The following is a 16,565-nucleotide window of genomic DNA, read 5'->3' as shown; positions in this document are numbered from 1 at the left end:
GCTTCACACTAGTAGCATGCGTGGTAAATAGACTTTGCGTGAACTTGGCTGTGCGGCCTATTTTTTTTTCTCTAAAGAAAATCCATCTAGAAAAAGGATTTCGAGTGGATTGGAATTTACTCTCAAAATCCTTTTTTATCCTATAAACTTAGCATGCCTCCAATATGAACCTGTGCGGCGCGGCACGTTCTAGTGTTCTACAGTCCTACTCCATCCCCACCAAGACCAATATGCCACTGCTCGTTGTTCTTCTGTTTTTAAAAGGTTTGAGTTTCATAATAGCATTGACCTGAAAAGAGTCTCTCCATAAACTAAGAACCAGTTTTTATATTCAGTGGACCGTCATTTCACAAACTGAAACTAAATATATTCTAATCCTATACACCGTGACAAATAGCAAGCAATACAAAAGATATTTTCTCTCCAACCCTTTGCTGCCACTCGAAGTTTAAAAACGAAATGAGCGCCTCAATTATTTATTGGCACACTTTCCAAACCCCACAAGCAAGGCATATGCACACAACTGTCCACGACTGACACACAAACCCCTGCAACTGCAAGCTATACGCCACCGATCGAAGAACAAGTTAAGCGACCTGCATGCACCGCACCACTGCAAAAAACAAACGAAGCCTCTTCAAAAAGAATTGTGCCCATCCATCTAATCTAATGTGCAGAAAGACACAGCGATGAAGCTAGCTAGCTCCTCGTCCGCTAATGGCCAGATTAGCGCCTGGCCGATCTTAATTGTACGTGCTTTCCCTCCCCCTCACGCTAACCCATCCGGCAACAGTGTTTGACTCGATCACTTGCCCTAATCATGCAGCCCACGCCGCTTTTAATCAGTTCCCCATTATTTTACTCCGACGTGACACCATGGCGGTGCCTGCCGGGAGAGCTCATCGCGGCTGCCGTTGACCAGCGGTAGACTCGCCGGGCACTCAACCGGCTAAAAATACCAATAGAGGTTGCTGTCAGGGAACTGCAAAGTGCCCAGTGTACAGTCATCATTGTCGGAACGACGCCTTTTCTATCGTCTCTTGTCCTGGACGTATTGCACTGTTAATATCTAACCTTTTGCTGTGAGCCTGTGAATGTTTCTTCAGAGAACACAAAGGGAAACCTTCCTGTAAAAGAGTATTTGTTCTTATGCGAGTTGAGATGAGTGTTGGGAATTTTCTTCCATTGATGTGTGTCGAGGGCATGCATCTGATCCTCATCGGTAGAGAGCATATGTTCCTCGATCAATCGATCAGCACCTATTTTTTCCGAAGGACAACAGATCAGCACCTAATAAGTAATAATCGATTTTCAGGTTGCTATCAGAACTTATACCTCCACTAATTCTAGGGCTGGAAGGAGGAGTAGAAGGGATCAGCATCCTATTCTGTCTGTAACTTCAAAAAATGGCATGTTCTGGGCAAGGATTTCAACGTGTGCAACACTGCAACTTATATGATGACTGATTCAATAATGCCGATCCAGACTGTAATGACAAGACATTTTGAGACACAAGATATATATGTGTGCCGGACCTATATATTTGCGGTACAGTGGTAGGAATTCGGGTGTAAGAAGTAGGTGTTGTGTTAGGTCATGGGGTCTATACTCTAAGCATGGGTAGTAGCTGCCCTTGTTGTTTTCCATGCTTGTTCAGCATGGAAAGCGCATTTGCCGCAAGCAGACAGCTGACACGTGGTCCTGATGAACAAACCGGGAGGTTTTAGCATTTTGTGACCGAACAATGGCTTCTATATTCATCAATTATGCTACGGTCGACATGGACAGGATGCTGGACGATGCAGTACCAATTGGTCTATGTACACTTTACCTGCAGGGTTGCTTTCATGAGAGGACTGGTGATGCTTCTGGTTATGCAGTCAAATTTAACAGCTCACCTGATGTCAGGGCTTTGTCAAAAAAACAGTCTCACCGTTGGCGCAAACGCGCTTGGCTCCTCCCGTTTGTTGCTACCGCACCTGTGCTTTGTAAAGCCTGAACCTTTGCAGCATTGTCTGGAACCTAATCCAGTTTCGTACAAAAAGCGTCTAGTCATTTCTGGATTAACAATGCGCTTTTGGCGTCACCGATCCAAATCGAGATTAGTTGACAGATGACAAATTGCTCCAAACTGTAGTAGATCGCTAGGTCCTGCAGCGGTTGCTGTTCACCAGCGTCTACTCCCTGCTTGTTGTTTAACTTATCTTATCAGGGTTTGCTCGGTGTGGACTGCCTGCATCTGCATGTATCAGGCGTCCATTTGCCTGCTCCATGTCTGTTGACAACTCCAAGTTTAACAGCTCCTGGCCTTTTTAATGCTATCTTTTGAGCTACTCGGCTCACATGCATGCTGATGGTTTCCATTGCGTGGTTCTGAAGAGTGGTTCGACATGACCATGTCAGTGCGTACAAATGTCAGGGAAACAAAGCTGTGAATCATTCATCTCAGCACTAGTAGTAAGGCCCTGTTTAGATCACACCACATAAACCCCGTAAACACAAAAAACACATCACATCGAATATTTCGAAACATGCATAGAGTATTAAATGAAGTCTATTTACAAAACTTTTTGCATGGATGGTCTGTAAATCGCGAGATGAATCTAATGAGCCTATTTAATTCGTGATTTTGCAACAGTGATGCTACAGTACCATCCGCTAATTATTGGTTAATTATGGATTGATTAGCATTATTAGACTCGTCTTGCGATTTACAACCTATCTGTGCAAAAAGTTTTATAAATAGACTTCATTTAGTACTTCAAATTAACAAGATTCCAACACAAAAATTTTTACGTGTGGAACTAAACACGGCCTTACTTTCATTGCTTTTCTGAAATTTGGAGCAGTGCTGTGCTGACTGACATGCCGGTATCATGGGATGTTCCTTTCTCTCTCTCTTTCTTTACAGAGAAAAGCCTGCATCTGGAGCATTTGTAATCATAGTTCCCATCTTATTCCTTTCCGTCCAGGTGAATGAAATTATCATGCACATGGACTGGATTTCTTGGATGTATCAAACATCTCTTGGAGAGGAAAAAAAATCCAACTGGAGAATGTGATTCTACTGGCGCCTACCTGATGCTAATGGAGAAAGAAAAATGATCCATACGGTTCTTATACTGTATGGCAACAGTTTCATAGCTCCTTTTTGTCATCAGCAAAGTCAGTCTCTGATCTTGAAGCATCCATTTGCTAGTCAAAAGGTCCTGTCGCTGAAAATCACCAGTGCCTCGCAGGGGCGGGCCCAGGATATGAGGTATGGGTATTCAAAATTTTAAAGGCTAAAGTTTTTTAAATATTTGATCACTACATTACTATCTATTTATAAAAAAATTCAGGAGTATTTAACAATTGCAAGATTGCAAGAATCAATTCACAAAATATGAAAAAAATTCTTCACTTTTATTGTACTGCGGCCTGCTGCAGTGTTGCCGCCTTGATCCCTAGCCGAGTGCGAGTGCACCCGCGACCTGTGGAGACTGCCCTAGGCCGTGCATGGTCTTAGCGCGTGGGCGTGGCACTGCCAACCGCCGCGCCTGCACTGGGCCGCCAACTGCTACACAGAGCTCAACCTGGTCTACACGCAACTCGTTAGTGGCCCGTCGGTGTCCATCCTATGTCCGTGGCTGGCCGAAGTCCGTTGTCGCCTACCTGCGCCTGGCAGTTTGGGTTCCTTGGCAGCCGCTCAGACTCAGGCTCAGCTGTGGAGATGGGAGGTTTGGGGGTGAGGAGTCTGGCCACTTAGAGCAACTCCAATAGCTTGATTTTCCCCTTTTCTCTTTCCACTTTTTTCAATATAGGGGATTGATGGTGAAAAAACTTGCTCCAATAGATTGATTTTTTATCTCCCTTTCCCCTATATTTTTTCTCAATCCCCAATAACATTTCCCCAATCCCCAATAGAAAGGGGAGACAGCCGTGTCTCCCTTTCCTCGTTGCTTCCTCGTCCCGCCGTCGCCTCCCTGCCCGCCGTCGCTTCCCGCCGTCGCCGACGGCCGCCCCCGCCATGGCCGCCGACGAGCACACTCCGCAAAACGGACGCGTGTGTCCGTGTAGTCGTGCAGCTTGAGGCCCTCGACATCGACGGGGGAGTTGAACCACACGCTGTTCTTGGACTTGCGCAGCCGCGTCAGGATCTCAGCGCACCGCCTCTGCATCGCCTCCAGCAGTGCGGGCGGCGGGTCCAGCCTAGGGGGGTCCGCGGTGGCGAGGCGGCGGCGCTGGCCGCCGTTCTGCTGCGACGGCAACGCGTCGACGTGGGAGAGGAGCGCATGGAAGCGGCCGAGCTCACCGGAGAGGCGCGCCCGGAGCTGCCGCGCCTCGGCGGTGGTCATGTCCGACGGCCTGAATGCGACGCGCCCCGAGGGGGAAGGCTCCGGCTCCGGTGCAGCCGGGACGGCCCGCGGCGGCGTCGGCGGGCCGCCGGGGATCGGGTTCGCTGGGGCGGCTTGGCGGGGGCGCCGAGGGGTAGGGGCGGATGACGGCCGCCGGGGATCTCACAGCAGGCTGACCGGGTGGCGGGGAAGATCTCGGAGCAGGCCGACGAGGTGGCGGGAGAGATATCGGAGCATGCCGACGCGGCGGCGGAGGCCTCCGAGCATCCGCCATGAAGCCTCCACTAGCAGGCGCAACACGCGGAGCGGAGGAAGCGACCAAGCAATCAGGAACCATCACTTTGCCTTTGCCTACATCGCGCGGAAACAAAGGGGGGAGCACCGCCGAGGTCATCGCCGGCTGCGGGGGTGAGCTCGGGGGTGGGGGAGAGGAGGGGAGGGGATCGGGGGAGGGGAAAGTAAGAGAAGATGTGAATGACAGGTTGACCCCACGTGACAGGAGGAGGGAAAGGGGAAAGGAAAAAAATCTAGCTGCTGGAGCACTTCTCCCCTATAAGTTGAAAATAGAAAAGGGGATTTCCCTATATGATGAGAAAGGGGAAAGGGAAAAATCAAGCTGTTGGAGTTGCCCTTAGCTCGGTTAAGCAAAGCTTCAGTTGTTGGCCGTGAGGGCTATGTAAGCCATCTGATTGTGAGAGGGATGGGGGAGGTCAGGCCTGGGGGAGGTGGACTTGCTATTTTTATTGGATTGGGTGAGAGAAGGAGAAATGATAGGCCTATATACAGTGAAATTTTTGTTTTTTAAACTATATATATGATATACTACACGTACAAATTTGTTTGCTAAAAATCATGGGTATTTACTTGAATACCCTTGAATTACATTGGGCCCGCCCCTAGTGCCTCGTGCTGTTCCTGAGTTTTCCATTGGCTCAATGAGATATCGGGAGCTAGCGTTTCGTTTCCTTTGACAGCTGCGCATTGACCTAACCATGGAGGTAGGTTACTCATTCTTTCATCAGACGTCGTCCTGTTCGCGCTAGCCAATAATACTCGCCAGACTCATCAGTGCCTCAGCAATCTCTGTTGTTCACGAAACAAAGCTTCTTCTTCTTCTTCCGTGCGTGAACAGCGTAAACAAATGGACATCGCAGCTCATCGCCAGCAGACCCTGATCGACAAACAATCTTACTCGTCTAATCATGGGAGTCACGATCTTCCTGATGCGTCCGCTGTATTATTTTAGGGGGAGGTGACACCATGGCGGTGGCGGTGCGCCCCCGGCTGGGTGTGCGTGCGTGCGTTCATGGCGTCCTCTCACCATCAGATACGCATCCATCCACGTCACTGACATGTCGAACACAGTGTCTGTCACTAAGGGTGCATTCAAAGGAATTGGGGGAAAAAAAGGAGTAATTTCTTCCAGGTAGTAGGTGTTGCAGATCAAGTTTGGTCTGGTGTTTTAGCCATTTAATTGCAAGTTCAAGGTTCAGTTTGCTTGTCTTAAGCATGCATGGCCGTCATATTGTTATCATTGGGTAGCCATGACATAAGCCTATAGTACTAGAGATGTAGGCGTACAACCGCATAGCTGTTGGTGTGTTTGCTGTCAGAATTTACTTCTCCAAAGTATAAGGGGCTGTGTTCACTTCTCCAAACTTCTCCATACTTTCTAAATTTTCCATTACATCGAAATCACATCGAAATATTAAATATAGCAAATGACCCATGCATGGAGTACTAAATGTAGGTAAATAAAAAAAAATAATTGCATAGTTTTGATGTATATTGCGAGACGAATCTTTTGAGCCTAGTTAGCCTATAATAGGACAATATTTACCACAAACAAACGAAAAGTGCTACATGTAAATTTGTTTCTACATTGAGTGAATCAGCATCGAGCTAAAGTGCCAGAGCGATCTGATTAATCTAAGCACACTTGCACAGCTGCTACAGCTAACTCGTGCAACCACTAAACTACTGCTTCGTCTGATCCGACCGTTGCTGGTTGATGCCAGAGCCACACAGATCCTTAAAATTCCTCCAAACTGCTAGTGCTGAAGATGCCCTTTTGGAACCTTAGATGGCTCTCAAACAGCAAATCACAAGCCTACGGCTCTCTACTAACAGAGAATCATGTAGCTTGCAGGAACACATGTAGCCTTCCTACTGGCTATATATGAAAACCTAAATCATCGCGCGTTAAGCTCTTGGTCATAGACATGCTCATGTTATAGCCCAATAATTATACCTCGCAGGTCTCCTTTTCAAGCCATGGACGTCATGTCTAATCAGATGGGATGCGTGCCCTAATTGCTCGCCATGTCAATCCGCTTATTCAAAGCACAGTGACAGTATGCCGGCGCCTCCCGAGCGCTGGCTGCCATGACCTCTCGCTCTCGGAGGCAATGTAACATGCGACCTGTTTGGATTTTAGGGGTAAAGATTTATTCAAAGGTAAATGTTTTACACCTCACATTTGACTCTAACTAATTTACCCCATGAGATGTTTGGATTTAGGGGTAAAATGAGGATAAAAGTAGTTGAAAATAGCAATCAACGCCTCTCATATACCTAATTTTACCCCCAATTTGACACTCTAAGCGGAAAAGGGGTAAAGAGGGGTCAAATGGGTAAAGGGGCACATTTACCCTGCATGTTTGGATTTTTAGGGGTAAATAGAAGGCAAATTTACCTCTTTTACTCCTTTACCCCACCATCCAAACATGGCCATGAACCCCACATTCACCACCTTTCCAAGTATCCTTTATTTCTACCCTAGCTAGTCTGGTCTGGTCTGTTTTCCACACTGATCCACTACTACAAATGCGGCCTTTTGTCCCGATTCCAAAGGGCCATTTGTCCCGGTTCCAAAGGGTTTGTCCCGGGTGGCAGAACCGGGACTAAATGTCCCACACGCTAAAAATTTTTTTGCACCCCGCGGGATTCAATCCAAGACCTCTTGTCAAGCGCATGGTTTCCTTGCCAACTCACCTAAGTAGTACATGTGACTCAGTATAGAATAACTTCCTTTCGAATTGTCACATGGAGGGGCATTTTGTCCGGGTTGGTAACACCAACTGGGACAAAAGGGTCACCCTTTAGTCCGGGTTGGTGTTACCAACCGGGACAAAAGACTCATGTCTCCCCGCTAGCCCGGCTAGCCGTTGGACCCAGGACAAAAGCCACATATTGTCCCGGGCCCAAAGGCATGCGGGACAAATGACATGGAACAAAGGCCTGTTCTGTAGTAGTGATCTGACGGCGATGATTTAACAGAAAAAAAAGAACTTTTCTCCTAAGTTTGAGGGACTGATGTATACAACTCTTATTGTTGTTTGTATTTGCAGCATGCATGGACCAGGTCGTGCCGCTGGTAATCAAATAAAAACTGCTCATCCCTATTAAACACCTCTTTTAGGTAACCTTGGCTGGCTATAATGACCGCCCAAAACCTAATCCAGATCGTAATCAGGTTGGGGTTTGAAGAGTTGGTCATTGCAGATTGTGGTAGGTTGCCCCCATGTAGCATTCTCCTGCTTTTTGTGTGCGGCTGGCCCCCATGAAAGCATGTGTAACGAACATGTCACCATTTATGCCATTTCGAGTGATTTTGGTGATCGAATGACAACACAACACTTGGACTAATATGATTGTTAAGATGATCATTCTCAGGCTTTTAGGTTCAAGTGATGACAAAGAGAAAGAGAAAATAGGCGTAGCAAGGCCCGAAGGGCAGCCCCTACGGGGGTTCCGCTACCCGGTTAGCGGACAGGGGTTGAGGGGGAGCCGCCCCTCGCGGGTCTCAGGGCAGCGCCCTGAAAGCTCTTCGGATCAGGAGCACCGGAAGAACCGACGCCAGGGGCATCGGTGCATCCGACGCTTGTCGGAAGAACCGACGCTATGATATTTGGTGCAGGAGGGAAACAAAGTCAAGTCAGCCTATAGGCACCGGTTGGACCGACGGTCCAAGAAAGGGCATCGGTGCATTGGGCGTCCTATGTTCCAGAGACGATGTAAAGTGCCCAGGAGAAGTTTCTTCAGCACCGGTTGAACCGACGGTGCATCGGAGTATTGCATCGGTGCAATGACGTCAGCGCCCAGGAGAAGATTCTTAAGCACCGGATGAACCGGTGATGCATCGGTACAAAGCATCGGTTCAACCGGTGGTCTCTGCGTCAGCTGTCAGGACTTCAACGGCTAGTTCGGGCTATGAGTGACCGGATGAACCGACGCTACCCCGCCAAGAGGCATCGGTTCTTCCGGTGATACACAGAATTTCAGCTGACCGTTGGAGCAACGGCTACAAGACTTGGTGGCCTATATATACGCCTCACCCCGGCCATTTGAAGATTGCTGGAGTCCCAAGACACCTCATACACATCTAAGAACATCTCCAAGCCATACAAGAGCTCATAGATCATATCCTTAGCTTATAGCACTAGCTTTGTAAAGTGTGAGTGCTAGATTAGCTCTTACTGAGTGTGATTGCAAGGCCTTGAGCCTTTGTGCTGTGGTTCTCTAGTGAACCAAAACAAGAGCTTGGTGCGCCGACACCTTGGAGCGTGAAGCTCGCCGGCAACGTCATCGACCCTCCGATTTGGTGTGGAGCGGCGACGACACTTTGTGCGGGGGACGTGGAGACCCTCATCCTTTGTGGAGAAGCTCCTTAGTGGAACCCGGGGCCAAGGTGACCGTGATTGTGTTCACGGAAGAGACTTGGTGGCCGAGTAGCAATACTCTTAGTGAGTGCTACAACAACGTGGATGTAGGTGTGCCTTTGTGGCTAACCGAACCACGGGATAAACACCCGCGTCAAGAGTTTGCTATCTCCTATCCCGCTCTTTAAGCTTCCGCATTTCATACTAGCAATTTGTGTGCCTTTACTTTCATAGAATAGTTTCTTGATAGGAAAGTCTATAGGTTGCTAAACTCTTTTGGGATAGGGGTTTCACACTAGAACAACCTAGTTGCATATCTAGATAGCATGTTTTAGTTTAAGTTTTGTGCAAACTAGTTGGAGCCATAGGTCTAAGTTTTTATTAGTGTCTAATTCACCCCCTCCTCCTCTTAGGCTAGAGCACCCGAACACTTTCAGCATGAAAGGAACATTCCTGGACATGCATGTCGACCATCTCTGCAAGTTACCTGGAGGATCCGTCATGTTTGTTTCAATTTAGTACACACTTGATTACTTGCAAACAGCGTAATACAATGATGTGCAACAATTGATTAGTTTCAAACTTTGCAGGAAAAATAAAATAAAATGGGCCCAAGCACGCATGGCAAACCTTTATATGGCTAGGGTCATCATTCATCGGTTACTACTCCTGACGAACCGGCAAAAATTCAGACAAAACTGCCCGCAAGTTGACCTAAGGTAAGAATCTTTGAGGACAGTTAATTTGTCTGCTAACTGTATTTTACAGTGAGTTTTAGCGTTCCAACTGCCAGTTTTAATTTTCGGTACGGTGAGAGTGACATATCTAAGAGCGAGAAAAGAAGAGAGGAATTGAAAAAGGCTGCTTTTCTTGTCAAGCTCCGATTCCATGGAGACAATGCGCACAGCACTACAGCTGGAACCTTGCATTGACATGGAGAGGGGCGATGTGAATGTACATCGCCTGCACTATATATATTTGTGCGACAGTAACACCTTAGGCAACCAAACCCTAAAATCTACTACTACATACGCAACTGTCAACTGTGGCCAAAAGACACTGCCCAGGACTCGGACAGATACATCTCTGCAGCTGCAACTATGAACGCCGTTCTGGTAAAGAAACGTCCCGGCTTTCTGTCCATCTTTCGTTTGCCTGGCACAAGTGCTTCCTGGAGACGGAAGAGCTAGCAGAAGAAGAATGATCTTGTCCCAGGTCGTAACCCGTCACATCGACTCCAACAATACTGTGGAAGCAAAGTTTATACAGTTCTCTGCTGTGTTGAGTAGATATATAGATACCATAGGTTAGGTTACTTTCAGATTCTTCAAGTCTGCCAAACTGAACTCCTCATATGAAACTAACTTGTATTGGGAGGGCGGATTTACAGGGGGGGGGGGCTGAGGGGGCTCCAGCCCCCTACTGCCCAAAATTCCATGGAGCCCCCCACAGCCCTCCCTAAAATTTTGGAGACCATTGATGAAGGAAGGGAGGGAGCAAGGAAGAAGAAGAGTCACCAGCCCCCCTGCCTTCCATTCCTGGCTTCGCCAATTGGGAGTTCATGAGCTCAACTCTTTTGCTCCCAGACAAACAAACAATTAAGTAAATCACGCTTTAAGACCATGTCTAACGCATGCGGGTTCATGCCAACTTGGGGAGCTCGATCATGAAAAATAATGTATCTGTTAATTTACAGTTGAAACCTCATCACTTCATCAGTTGACAGTGAAAACCAGGGGACAAGCAGATTCAATATATAATTCGAATGTCGGTTTCAACCGAGCTCAAGTCACCGCGGAATTCATTTCAAATTGGGCCGTAATGCGAAAACGATTGGATCAGCCAGGATGTTGACATCATCATCAGCGGCAAGCTTTGCAAGCAATAAGCAAAGATCAATGAGCGATGGACTATTACTGCAGGTCAAACAGAAAGTAATACTCTTGTGTTTTACGTAAGAGAAGTAAATAAAAAAATATAGAGATCAGATGAGAGTAAAATTAATTAACCGGGCACTGCTGCATAAACACCAACGGAACTGCAAAATTCAGTTCTAGAACGCATGGTAGTTGTTTGGACGGCATTCTTTTTTAGGAACTGCAGAGATAGTGGCCATGTCACCCTATCTAATCACACATGAACAGTTTTGCTTACTTGCGCCCATTATCCTCCAATTGATCCGAATACTTAACGCCCTTGGTCTTGTTGGGACCCGTTAGTTTAAGGCGCCGTGGGCACACCTACTGACAGTGAACTTTCTTCGGCCCCGGGCAGCCCTCTGGACACCACACATTGCAGCAAGGTTAGCTTAACCAAAGACGGATAACATACATGAGGGCCGACCAGCAGTGAGACGATACTCATCTATCCCCAGATTTGTGGCTAGGAAATTCGCAACGTCTAAGCTAATACACATGCTTATATGCAAATAAATAACATATGGGAAAAGTCCATCCAACTGTTTTAAGGAAATTCCGGAACACAGCACTACAATCGACCCTTTATTTTGTTTCTAGAAGAAGAAAAAACAATATAAAACACAAATTAAAAACATATGAAACTGAGTCCAAATTACACTCGCGAACCAGAAGTTCGATTTTCAACCTTGAACTACAAAACCGGATAACATAGGCCATCCAATTATTGAAACCGGACAAAATTGGACCTTGGGTGGTTTCCAAGGTGGTTTTGTATTTTTTTTAAAAAATAAAAATTCTAATAAGCTTTAATAAAATCAAAACTAATTCATTTTGAATCAGAAAAATATGAAACTAGTACCAAATTTTTTTAAAAATGTGACCTATTTATTGTTTCTCTATTTGAATCTTAGTTATCTAAAATAATGCACATAATTACAAGCAACTAAATATTGTGAAATTAAAAAAATTAGATCTCAATAATTGAAAAGTATCGTGCCAATAGATGGGTTTTTTTAGAAAATATTTATACCAATTTTGTAATTTTTTATTTAAAATGAATTATTTATGATTTTTTAGTTTATATTTTAATATTTTTAATTCTCACAAAATAGAAAACTACCTTTAAAACCAACAAAAGAGCAAAATTTGCGCGGTTTCAACAAAATAATTAAAGGGTCGATGGCAGTGCTGTGTTCCGGGCGGAAGGTGTACCGTGGATTTATACTTTATTATAGGAGAGGTTCGGCAGGAGGATCCGGAGTACCAAGTTGGTGCAACCAATCGATCCTAGCCTGCCAATGCACCGACGCCGCCGCCGCCGCTGGCATCATGCTGCGGCGAGCAATTAAATTTGTATCCTTTTAATTTGGCCCCTTTTCTTTGCGAGCAAGGTACCAGTCGATCAAAGGAGCTGTAGGCTTTTGCTGCGAGCAATGCGGGCTAGCTCTCTCGACTTTTTATTTTTATTATTTCTGTACCTGAACAGTACACATTATAAAAACCATATGTTTAAAACTCTGCTAGCTACTCCGATCCGAGCCCTTTTCCCTTTATGATGATGACACTGTCATGCTCTTTTGAGCGGCCCTGTTTGTGTATATGAATGGATATATATTAGTAGTACTGCGTGTGGGCGTTTTTTTCTCTCCATAAGTTAGTACTGCATGCATGATTGCATGATGATGCTTTTTCAGTGTTCTTCCTCACGGCGTCGAAAACCTAGCTAACTAACTGCGCATGTGCTCGATCTAGAAGCAGTGTCGTCGTTTTTGTAGCCGCTCTTCTTGTCGTTTGACGTAAGCATGACAGAAGAGAAGGGCAAATGTAACACTTCTCCTTCTTGCATCGTAATGTGATGTATTTTTCCTTTTAACATCTAACATCTAACATCTTTTTCCTTTTTCCCCCTTGGGCTAGCTTTATTATTTCATTTGTGATGTATATATGCATACACGACACCGCGCACGAATCGGATCGGCTTTGTGTGTGACAGTGTGAGTGGGGTACAGATCGGATCGGACGTGCGCCACTACGACGGGAACCCGGTGCAACGAACAACGAGTAAGTGGCTAGTGCTTCGGCTAGGGCGCGAACCGTTCTGATCGTGGACGCTAGCCGTGATCCCGATCGACGGGTATATAAAGATAGCGCTGCGCGCACGTACACCAGGCCAGCAGGCGGCCCCTGCGGATGAGAGACGAGGGGTGGAGATAGATGATGGGTCAACGGCGCGCGAGAGTCCCGTGCCGTGCGCGCACGCGCCAGTGCGTGACCAGCAGGAACCAGCGTATGGACGCGGGGGGAGCCCCGCGGATTGGGTTCGAGCCGAGCCAGTGGCGCACCCGCGCCTTATCCGCAGGCGCAATCCCGGCGCGGCCTCCGGGTTGGCCGCGCCCGGCTCATCGCCACGGCATCCACACGCGCGCCCGCGGCGCCATGCAACCCGCCCGGCCCGGGCTCGCTAGCCGGCTAGCCCTCCACGTTCGCTCGCCTGGGCCGCACCTTCTTCTGTGTCGATCGACGACCAGGTCGAGATCCTCAGGTTCTAGAGCGGCGCGCGCGGCTTTCAAATCCTGACCAGTTGCGGCGTACGTCTCGGGGGGTTGAGATATCGTGTGCCGATGGTGAAACGAAACGGGGAACGTGAGAAAAAGAAAAAAAAAAGAATGCGGCGAGAAGCCGGCCTGGGATGAAATGAAAATATCGTGGCGCTTGTCCGTGGCGGGTTTGTGTGGTGTGGTTCGATGCCTCTGATGTGAGCCGGAGAAGAACATTCGTGGCCGGAGATAGCAACGGGTAGTTATGGGTCAAGCTGTGGGTTGCATCGAGCCAGCGGGACTGAAATAATTAAGGGCGCAAAAAAAAAGTAGCGGCCACGGCTATATCGTTCGTATTAGTGGCTAACCCTATGTGTTTGTGGCCGGTTTAATAAGTGGGTTTACTTTGCATATTTAAAAGTTCCTTCATTCTTTCTATATCTCAAGGACCTTACGCGTAGCAATCGATCGATAGACTAGAAGACGTTAGAATTTCGTCACACGGAAATCTTCGTGAGCGTTCTCAGCCGTAAACGCAAAATTGTCGTACTCTCTCCCAATCTCGTCAGTCTGCCTCCGAAGGAGACCAGCATTCTACATTGTTACGCTGCGATGTTTTGAGTAGAGAGGGAGGGAGGGAGGGAGATAGGATGCTGACTATATACGGTCTCCATGAACTAGGCAGACGTAGATCGTCGAAAGATACTCGCGCGAAGCACCCAAGCCGATACGGATCGCTACCCTCCGTTCCTCGCCATCTTCTCGAAGGAATTTGGCGGTTCCCCCTCCCTATTGTACCATACGGATCGCATGCGGACATGCAAGACCGCATTGCCAACGCATGCAGCCAGCTACGCCCCACCCGGCTCCGCATGCAGCCAGCCAGGTGTGCCTGGAAAAGATAAATACTTCCTGCCAAATCTTTAAAAAAAATGAAAAAAATGGAGCGGCCGGAGCCACTCCCCTGCGACTACTCCACTTCCGTGCTGGGGTGCTGGGCGCTGACCGTGCCCGCCGCGCAGGGGAATCAACCCTGCTCTCGTGAAGGCCGCGGCGCCACCCCGCCCCGCGACGATGCTCTCCTTGGCCGTAGCGAGCGGCGGAGCGGATGGATGGGTAGTAGACGAGTGAATGCGGCGGGGGAGAGGGGGGACGGACGGACATGGCAACGGGTGGGGGCAATAAAGAAGGTTGGGGGTGGTCAGGGTCAGAGGGCGGCAGGCAAAGCCGGGGCGGGGAGGGACCCGAGGCGCGACACATGGAGCGCACCGCATCAGCATCGCGCCATGCGCCGGTTCCGGTCTGGTCGACCCACCCACCCGAGACCTCACGAGGAGGCCGGGCCCGACCCAACCCAACCACCCGCGACCCAACCACGCGCCACCGCCACTGCCGGCGGCCGGGCTGAGCTCGCTTCGCTTGTGAGCTCACTCGCATTCAGCCAGGGCAGGGGGCCGGCCGGCCGGCCGGTTGGGAGCGCTCCCGCCAGCGCCCACCTGCCTCACCGATGCGGAGAAAAGGAGGCACCGCTTGTCCTGTTCCACGCGCGGCCGCATGTGGCTCCTTGCCGGGCATCGACGACTCGGCAGCGCCACCCCCTCACGTGCCGCGCCTAATAAACTAGCCGCCGCTGCGATTCCCCGTCGGGGAAATGTCCTGCCCGATCCGCGCCTTTGCTTCTGCCGGAAATATTTTTCCGCACGTACACTGCACGATGACAAGCTCTTTTTTAAGGAAAAAAAAGAAGTCGCAGATGCCAGCCCAGGAGTGATCTGCTCTTTTCTTTTCGAGATCAAGTCATTTGCTTTTTTGAACATTGCATTACCCATCCCGTGGCTATATAGCGCTTGATATCTTAGGGTGTGTTTAGTTAGTGAAAAAGTCTGAGATTTGTACTGTAGCATATTTTATTGTTACTTGACAAATAATGTCAAATTATGGACTAATTAGATTTAAAAAATTTAGCTCGTACTAATCAGTTAGACTTCGTAATTAGTTATTTTTTCAATTGCATTTAATACTCCATACATGTGTTCGAAGATTTGATGTGACGGATATTGTGAAAAAAAATTTAAAACTAAACAGAGTCTTACTCAAGAATAAAAAGAAAAGAGAGGGATAATCTAATAAGCAGGCTGGGGAAATTTAGTGAAACGGATGCATGTGTTCGGAACGAGCATACTGTACGAGTGCCATTATACCATACCCCCGTTCTGACTGTACCCTACTCCAGACGCCTCAACTCTCAATGAAAATTCAGAAAAAGGAAATGCAAAAAAGAGACTGTTGGTCGTAACGGACAGTGAGTAAAAGCAAGCGCCTACAGTACTATCGTCAATAAAGAAGAGGAAACTCCATGGCACCGCAAGCTGGCGGTAAAAAGGAGGCAGCTAGCATTGACGGGCATAGAGAGTTATCATGCGGTCAGCTCAGTGCACAATTAATAAAGGTCTTGTTTACATCTCAAAATTTAAAATATAAAATTTTTATAAATCATTTACATGGTGTACTAAATATAATAAAAAATAAATCGTATTACTGTAAATTGCGAGACGAATCCAATGAGTCTAATTATGACGTGATTAGACGCATAATTGCGAGACAAATTGATCTAAACACATCCAAAATCAGTAAAAATATCTATCAAAAAAAAATCAGTAAAAAAATTCCCAAAGCCTCCCCTTCTGACAGTCTGGGCCCACGCTGGCCCACAGTACGCACCAAACGCTCCTATTCTGGCCGTGTTTAGTTCCAACGCAAAATTTTTGATGGAATCTTGCTAATTTGAAGTACTAAATGAAGTCTATTTATAAAATCTTTTGCACAGATGAGTTGTAAATCGCGAGACAAATCTAATGATGCTAATTAATCCATAATTAATCTATAATTAGCGGATGATTACTGTAGCCTCACTGTTTCAAATCATGAATTAAGTAGGCTTATTAGATTCATCTCGCGATTTACAGTGCATTCATACAAAAAATTTTGTAAATAGATTTCATTTAATACTTCATGCATATGCATGTGTGAAAACATTCGATATGATATTTTTTTATTTACAAGGTTTACAGGTAAAGATAAACAGGGCCCTATATAAAAGCCCCTCCGCCT

Source organism: Panicum virgatum, chromosome 5N, assembly GCF_016808335.1.
Source record: "Panicum virgatum strain AP13 chromosome 5N, P.virgatum_v5, whole genome shotgun sequence".
NCBI lineage: Eukaryota > Viridiplantae > Streptophyta > Magnoliopsida > Poales > Poaceae > Panicum > Panicum virgatum.
The sequence above is the reverse complement of the archived record's forward strand: the minus strand, read 5'-3'. Positions refer to the sequence as shown.